Here is a 9,367-nt window from a genome sequence, read left to right as displayed (position 1 = left end):
ATTCTGAGTTTTTCATCAGGTGTTCCCCACGGCTCCGTGCTCGGTCCCGTCTTATTTCTGTGTTGTATCAACGATATTGCAGAGACAATTTCCTCAGGTGTTAAGGTTCGGTTATTCGCAGACTATTGCCTCCTTTACTCACATATAACGTCCAAAAAAGATCAAATTACCTTAAGCACGGCATTAAGTAGTACCCATGACTGGTGCACAATATGGAAATGAAACTAAATCGTAGCAAAATATCATTTATAAGACTTACAAACAAAATTAAGAGAAGCCAACTAACACTGACACCAAGGACAACATAGGGGAAATTACTTGTGCTTAATAAATAAAATAAAGAAACGATAAATTAATGGAAATTAAAGTGGATGAAAAAGAAAACTTGCCGCAGGTGGGAACCGAACCCACAAGTAATTTCCCCTATGTTGTCCTTGGTGTCAGTGTTTGTTGGCTTCTCATGATATGACTAATAAAAATCGGGACCCTCGGTTAACCTCCTCTCTTCTCGTTTACATAACGAGGGTCTCGAAGCCGGCAACATTGACGCCTTCAGGTAGCATGTGTGGGTTTATTGACCAGTTCCCTTACCCCAAAGAGATCACGTTCTCATAATGCCTGCGGCAAAAAGGACGTTCCACGTCTGCCGCCAAGGTATGTGAGTGGTGATGCTGGCTAAAACTCCCAGGGTTCTACTAGGACAGATAAATACCCAAGAAAGTGAAAGAGGAAACAGCGCCGCGGTAGCTCAATTGGTAGAGCATCGCACGTGAAATGCGAAGGTTGTGGGTTCGGTTCCCACCTGCGGCAAGTTGTTTTTTCATCCACTTTATTTTCCATTAATTTATCGTTTCTTTATTTCATTTATTAAGCACAAGTAATTGTCCCGATGTTGTCCTTGGCGTCAGCGTTCTTTGGCTTCTCATGATATGACTCATAAAAATCGGGACCCTCGGTTAACGCCCTCTCTTCTCGTTAACAAAATTAAAGATATTCTTCCATTTGAGTACAAAATTGAAGGACACAAATTACACAAAGTAAGCTGCTTCAAGTATCTAGGCATAACGATATGTGAAAATTTAAATTGGGATACGCACATTCATACCCTATGTGGTGCCGCCAAGAGAAAAATGTGGACTTTACTCCGGAAACTAGAGCACGCAACAACGACAGCGACACTAACTGCCAATTTGACACTTGTAAGACCAACTTTGGAATATGGCTGTATCGTGTGGGACCCCTACAGGAAAAATCAGATAGCAAGGATTGAAGAAGTACAAAGAAGGGCGGCTAGGTTTATTCTGTCAAGATAAAGTGCACAGATTCGGTCTCGGGATGTTGTCAGAACTTAAGTTACCCCAAGTGCTAGAGCGCAGAAGAGTTGCTGGACTTAAGTTCCTCTATCTTTTGCGGGTTACTTCTTTAACATAAACACTGGACTGTACATAACAAAGCACTCGGTCCGAATATTAAGGAACAGTCTCAATCAACAACTTACAACCCTCCAAGCTCGGATCAACACATTCAAATAATCATTCTTCCCACGAACAGTTGAAGAATGGAGCTCGTTGCCACAGCACATAATGCAAACTGACTCTGCCAGTTTGTTTGAAAAATCAATACACCTGTACCTTGACCAACCAAATTAACCACGACAGCTCGTTTATAGCGAATTTCACTTACTTAGAAATACGAATGTTGCTGTGTGTGCTTCTACTACCGCATTTGTATTTTGGTGGAAACCGCAGAATGTGCACACTAATTTTGTTTTGTATCTGCATGTATGCAAGGCTGTGATTGCCAATGCATTCACTGCATCGCAACAAATATTTTTCACCCTGTAACGGCCCAAAAATGGGCTAACAGTATTAGTAAATCAAAAGAAATGAAATGAATCTTGTAAAAGAGTATTTTCTTGAGAAATTCCGGGACGTGATACCTAATCCTCCCATACGTGTATTTTCTCTTTCAATGGAAGGATGAAGGAAATGGAAGGAAATGTTGTCACGTTATTAGTGATGGTAAGAAACACAGTAGGAGAAACTGCGAATCGCGAACCCCTCTTTATTGGGAGAACCTGTTCCCAGGAAAACGAGTTACACTGAAAGCACAATGATAGTGGTGAGCGCAGTCGGTAATCTACGAGAATCTGGAGCGGAATTCACTAAGGAAACCTACGAAAAAAATTTGGCTAAAGTAAAATCTTACGAAAAAAACCGCATTCCCACCGCTAAAACTGTCCGTAAGATAAGTAAGCTTGCGATGCCTGCGGTCGGGGAACACGCAGCTTTAGATCAGCAACGCCGCGAGCAGAACCGGGAACGAGCTCGTCTACCCCGTGCGGATGCTGCTATCAGTGCGCAAGCAGCAACTACGTAGCGAGGATCCGGCAGCCTAACAAGCCGTCTTTCAAGGGACCATCGGGATTAACCCAGTGATGAACACCGGGGCCACACGTTTCGCCTTTGCTGTTGAACTATCTGTACGGAATGCTTGGGCGGTGATGTAATACTGCTCATAGTTTTAATTAAGCACTAAGTAAATGCGAAGTAGTGTCTGAGTTGATGAGTAGGTCAGTAGTTTGTCATCCTGTGGCATACACTGCGAGCGAACGTATGCGTACCTCGGACTGAAATCCTCTCTATGATATGAAGGAGGCCATAGTACGATTGGATATTAGAAAAGCCAACCAGTTCCGCGTACTGAAATCCCTCAAAACAGCGAAGCTCGTTGTAGTTGTCTCAAGTTTAGCGCAATTTTCATGAAAGTATTTTGCCTCGCTTTCGTCGTTTTCTAAGATTCCAGCTTCCGCGAGTGCAGCTGTGGCCGCAATCACGGTCGAGGACTTCTCTCTTGAACAGTCCATAGGCACCTTCCGTGGTAGGAATCTCTCATTGGCAACATCTCTGCTCGGCCTCCTACTCTCGAAGTTGGGGGTTAGCTTGCCTCTGCTGGCGCTCGGATTGGGTTGCCTTCTCTTGAAACTGGGGGTCGGCTTTCTTCCACCGGCACTTGGCTTGCGCTATCCGTTTTCGATCCTCGGTGGTAGCGGCCTCCCTCCGCTCGCTTTTTGCTTGCGCCTCTCGCTCTCGAAGCTCGGGATTTGTGCCACGTCGGCGCTGCTGCTCGTGCAGAACGGGAACCATGCAGCGAAAGGGCGTGCGCCGCCGAAACATCTACTCCTATACCCATTTCCACCCCCGGCGCGCCCTCTGATAGGTTCGTTCCCCTCCTGGCGGGGCACCGCTCCTACCCTCGACGGGCGCTCTGGAGGTGAGCTCCGGAACCTGCCATTTTCAGTGACACTGGACAACGAACGACAAAGACTGGACTTAGAACATCTACGCTGTTAAAAAATGGCTGAAATGTAACTCATCATCACCATCATCTTCATCATCATCATCATCATCAGCACGGTTACGCCCACTGCAGGGCAAGGGCCTCTCCCACACTTCTCCAACAACCCCGGTCACTTACTAATTGTGCCCATGCCGTCCCTGCAAACTTCTTAATCTCATCTGCCTACGTAACTTTCTGCCGCCTCCTGCTACGCTTCCCTTCCCTTCGCATCCAGTCCGTAACCCTTAATGACCATCGGTTATCTTCCCTCCTCATTACATGTCCTGTCCATGCCCTTTTCTTTTTCTTGATTTGCACTAAGATGTCATTAACTTGCGTTTGTTCCCTCACCCAATCTGCTCTTTTCTTATCCCTTAATTTTACACCTATCATTCTTCTTTCCATAGCTCGTTTCGTCGTCCTCAATTTGAGTAGAACCCTTTTCGTAAGCCTCCAGGTTTCTGCCCCGAAGGTGAGTACTGGTAAGACACAGCTATTATACACTTTTCCCTCGAGGGATAATGGCAACCTGCTGTTCATGATTAGAGAATGCCTGCCAAACACACCCCGGCCTATTCTTATTCTTCTGATTATTTCCGTCTCATGAACCGGATCCGCCGTCACTACCTGCCCTAAGTAGATGTATTCCCTTACGACTTCCAGTGCCTCGCTGCCTATTGTAAATTGCTGTTCTCTTCCGAGACTGTTAAACGTTACTTTAGTTTTCTGCAGATTCATTTTTAGACCCACTCTTCTGCTTCGCCTCTCCAGGTCAGTGAGCACGCATTGCAATTGGTCCCCTGAGTTACTAAGCAAGGCAATATTATCAGCGAATCGCAAGTTACTAAGGTATTCTCCATTAACTTTTATCCCCAATTCTTCCCAATCCAGGTCTCTGAATACCTCCTGTAAACACGCTGTCAATAGCATTGGAGAGATCGTATCTCCCTGCCTGACGCCTTTCATTATTGGGATTTTGTTGTTTTCTTTATGGAGGACTACGGTGGCTGTGCAGCCGCTATAGGTATCTTTCAGTATATTTACATACGGCTCGTCTACACCCTGATTCCGTAATGCCTCCATGACTCCTGAGGTTTCGACAGAATCAAACGCTTTCTCGTAATCAATGAAAGCTATATATTAGGGTTGGCTATATTCCGCACATTTCTCTATCACCTGATTGATAGTGTGAATATGATCTATTGTTCAGTAGCCTTTACGGAATCTTGCCGGGTTCTTTGCTTGACAGAAGTCTAAGGTGTTCCTGATTCTATTTGCGATTACCTTAGTAAATAGTTTGTAGGCAACGGACAGTAAGCTGCTCGGTCTATAATGTTTCAAGTCTCTGGCGTCCCCTTTCTTATGGATTAGGATTATGTTGGCGTTCTTCCAAGATTCCTGTACGCTCGAGGTCATGAGGCATTGCGTATACAGGGTGGCCAGTTTCTCTAGAACAATCTGCCCGCCATGCTTCATCAAATCTGTTGTTACCTGAACCTCCCCAGCTGCCTTCCCCCTTTGCATATCTACCAAGGCTTTCTTTACTTCTTCCGGCGTTACCTTTGGGATTTCGAATTCCTCTAGACCATTTTCTCTTCCATTATCGTCGTGGGTGCTAGTGGTACTGTATAAATCTCTATAGAACTCCTGAACCACTTGAACTACCTCATCCATATTAGTAATGATATTGCCGGCTTTGTCTCTTAACGGATACATCTGATTCTTACCAATTCCTAGTTTCTTCTTCACTGTTTTTAGGCTTCCTCCGTTTCTGAGAGCAAGTTCAATTCTATCCATATTATACTTCCTTATGTCAGCTATCTTACGCTTGTTGATTAACTTCGAAAGTTCTGCCAGTTCTATTCGAGCTGTAAGGTTTTTGGCTTTCATACATTGGCGTTTCTTGATCAGGTCTTTCGTCTCCTGCGATAGTTTACTGGTATCCTGCCTAACGGAGTTACCACCGACTTCCATTGCACACTCCTTAATGATGCACACAAGATTGTCGTTCATTGCTTCAACACGAAGGTCCTCTTCCTGAGTTAAAGCCGAATACCTGTTCTGTAGCTTGATCTGGAATTCCTGTATTTTCCCTCTTACCGCTAACTCATTAATCGGCTTTTTATGTACCAGTTTCTTTCGTTGCCTCCTCAGGTTTAGGCTAATTCGAGTTCTTACCATATTGTGGTCACTGCAGCGCACCTTGCCGACCACGTCCACATCTTGTATGATGCCAGGGTTAGCGCAGAGTATGAAGTCTATTTCATTTCTAGTCTCGCTGTTCGGGCTCCTGTAACTGTACACTCTTCTAACTCTTGTACACCTAATTATCACGAGCGAAACGTTTGTATGGCGTGGTTTTGCACACAGGTTTTCGTTAAAGTTAGGTCACAGTCTTCCAAACGCTATTTCGCACCCGCTGCCCAAGGAAGTGTGCGTGAAGTTGCTTAGAAACCTGGCCCTCGCAGTTAGTTGTGGGTGCCGTTGCTTGTATCTACGGCTTCGTCTTCTACTCCTTGTTGTTCGTGTTTCTTAACGGTGGCAGCGGTTGCAGCAGCTTCGATCTTGGCACACTTCTATACTTGTAAGCTTCTCTATAAAGTTCTAATCTGGCCTCCCTTAGCTTTGGTGTTTCATCAGGTAACTTTCCCTTTGCTTGCAATTCGCAGCCTGCCTAGTTATTTAGCTATAGTAATGGATGGATGGACTCAGCCTGCCGCTTGCGGTGAACCGCGCGCAGAGACGGCCCAGCCGGTGCGCCATTCATGGCGAGACTGAGCACCAGGGGTGAATCTCCGCACGGCTGCAATTAGCTGTTTTGATGCAGACGCTCTTTTGACGTTAGCGTCAACGTCCCCTTCAGTTGCGGCCCTACGAGGAGGGCGACGCTAGCAAAATGGCGACGCACACGATTGTTTACGTTGTCATGGGAACAGGAGCAGCAGCCGCGTGGCGCCTCCTCTCCCTCGTGTTTTTTTTTTCTTTTTTGTTTATATTATGCTGACTCGCTCCATACCTCTTCACCCTTTCCCATGCCCCGCGCGCCTTTACTTTTGCTTTATTTTTGCCAGTACGCGGCGCGTTCTATTTTTTTTAATCGCGCGTGTGGCTTACCCCAGGGCTTATTTGTGAACTGATGAGTGGTGCGCCGTGGGATCTTTATGCGCTAGCACGCACGCAGTCTTGTCCATACTTTGAGTATGCCAGCATATGCCAGAACCTATATAAATTGCACTTCCAACACAACACATCATTGGCCTCGTTTTATTGAGTTCCGCTTCTGAAAATAAATATTTTTGCATGGCTTGGTATAATACACGCTCAGAAAACAAACAAAAGTGAAAAAGGCATGACATGTACATGACTACTAAACAACAGAAATGTTTACAGACGGTGAAATAACAAAAAATAAATAAAACTCGAGAAAACGCGAAGACATTTTCATGTACACACATATAACAGATTTTTATATAATGCCCATAAGACCAAAGTGTAGAAGAGCGTCTGATATGCGCACTGGGGGCCTCCGATATACTCACGGAGATATTGCACAAAACTGGACGACGTGCATAACATAGTCATGACAACTAAAAAAATAGAAAATTCACTGGTAATGGCAAAAAGAATGAGTAGCAAAATACCTAGAAAACAGAATAAAATGCTAACATTGTTTCATTGAGAGCCATAACAAGAAAAAACAACAACTTAGTCATAAACTTGTACAAAAGTATATATGAAATGGGTGACATGTTCATTGCTACTGAAGAAAATCAAAAAAGAAATGGCAGAACAAAAATAACATTACACTAAAAACGGAAATACGCATTATCACAATATTTCGCACTTGGCCACAAATTTAGTAACGGGCAAGGGGGAGCAGAAGGTAGTCAGCTTTTGGAGCAGCCCATACAAAACGTTCGCAGAAAGGCCTATTCTTCAATCAAAGATCAGGTGAAATGAGCCAACAACACCACTTTTCTTTCACCATAACTGCAATGCTTAGCAGTAAATTTACGTCACTTAAGGCACTAAGTCATACCTAGTGGGCACTCCTTGTGTAATAAACACGGACTGCAAAAATCTGCATAGTGCTCACTTGCAATGATCTTGCTTTCAAAAAAAAAACAACCGTATCATGTCTACACATAAAGGTTGTTCGCGTGGTGTTCGCATCGCCAATCACTGAGGGAATACATAAACACGAAAGGTAATTTTTCAGCTGTTAGTACGTTCGTAGAATAGTGAAGCAAAGAAAAAGCACTGAGGGTGGTATGGAAAGCTGGGCGAGTTAGTGAAGTTGAAGCATGAGACTTGGCACAGAAAAACAAGCCATAGACCAGGTGGCAATGAGGAGGAACATCTATTTATCAGCTTTCTCTGCCGGTAAGAGTGACGTGTACCACAATCACGGCGCCACGACGTCCGGAGGCTTATGGAGCACACACATGCGCAATGCCGTGTTCGTGTACATGCCTCTTCTTTTTTTCCTTGAGTCTTCGGGCTCACCTGTTGTCTTTAGGCACCCAGAAGAACCTTGCAGGGCTTGTTTTTGAGGTATTCGTGCACCACTGGACGATGCACGAGCGGTGCGAGTCGTGAAACGGGTGAAACATCGCGGAGCACAATCACACACCTATCTAGGACCACGAAACTGACCAAACTGCCCATGCCGGTCAACGTACAGCAGCGCACGCTTCCGGATAACAGCAGATAACGGAACATGAAACTTCGTGCAACGGGCTAAGCTGGCGCCGGGCTGGCGGGCGCGCGCCAGAACAGGCGAAAGGGGGGTGTTACGCGGGAGAGGAAGGGGAGAAGAGTTGAGAGGAGGGGTAAAAAGAGAGTCTCGTGGATCGGCGCGCACCGCGCGCGCCTATCTAAGAGGCCGTGCAAGGGAAGCGGAGTTCCGTTCGCGCCCTCCCGATGGATGGCGCCAATTGCCTCTGCCACGAAAGCGGCCGAGTTTCTGTGGCCGGAATGAGCGACTATGTGCCGGCGAAGCCTCCGTTAAATCCTCACCTTCTCACGTGGCACCACAACCGCGAGGCTCCCAGTGAAAATACCTGCGACGCCTATCCGCAGCGAATCACGTGGCGTGACGTCACATCTGCCACATTGGCACTGCAGCGGCTCAAAGTCATTGCGGCGGGATGAATGATCTTGCAAAATGTGGCGTAGTAGAGGTTTCCTTCTGAAAAAAATGAAAGGGCGAATAACATCGCGTGTTACCGTTGATATGACATTTACGTGGACTGCTCGATAAAAGTGATGCTGTGAACCAATATACATTTCACGAACGGAGCCAATAATTGTCACGTGAAACCACACAAACACACACGCATTTATACGTATATATATTCACAAGAACGAGTATCACTAAAGACACGTCGTTTTAGGTAAAAACTTGCACTCTGTAACTGTCATAAAGATACCACTAGGTTTTTGAAAAGAAGTAACAGGCAACAGGCCACGTGAAGACAAGAGCACAAAAAAAGAAAGCGACAGCAGCCGACAGGCATCGTCGTCCTATAATAGGCTAAATGTGCTTATTCTAAACCTAAGACTAACATAAGTCGTTGGCGAAATGACGTAATCCGCGAATTTCAGTTGCTTCGTGCGATGTTATTTCTGTCGTTTCCACCTCCCACTTAATAATGCCTTCCCAGGCGTTTGCAATTCAGCGCATGAACTTTCTTAGACCGGGCGACGGTCTTACTGTGGTCCGCGTCTGCTGCACAGTAGTCAAGCCAACGTGACGGCATAATAAAGCTGGCCATAGCGGCCTGATATCTTGAAGTGTATAGTATGAAGTTTACACCACTCTGAGCATGGCCATTAAAGTGCATCGTATCAGCAAGGTCAGCATTAGCGTCATCGGAATTATAATGTCATGTGTGCTACCCTGGCGGGGCACAGTTGAATCACTTAATTCAGTTCATTTCGACAAAGCCACGACATTTGTGTGTAATGAGCTGTGTAAGTACATATTGTATGGTTGTACTGAAGGACTGAACGAACTTCACATCAG

The 9,367-nt window shown here is 45.5% G+C and overlaps 1 non-coding gene across 1 annotated transcript; it reads left to right on the top strand.

Annotated features, from left to right (window-relative positions):
• The first annotated feature begins 737 nt into the window (after positions 1–737).
• TRNAS-UGA (transfer RNA serine (anticodon UGA)) lies at positions 738–810 on the top strand. Its single transcript has one exon. It is a non-coding gene; the product is annotated as a tRNA-Ser (tRNA).
• Positions 811–9,367: the final 8,557 nt, after the last annotated feature.

Source organism: Dermacentor variabilis, chromosome 10 (assembly GCF_050947875.1).
Source record: "Dermacentor variabilis isolate Ectoservices chromosome 10, ASM5094787v1, whole genome shotgun sequence".
NCBI lineage: Eukaryota > Metazoa > Arthropoda > Arachnida > Ixodida > Ixodidae > Dermacentor > Dermacentor variabilis.
The sequence above is the reverse complement of the archived record's forward strand: the minus strand, read 5'-3'. Positions and strand labels throughout refer to the sequence as shown.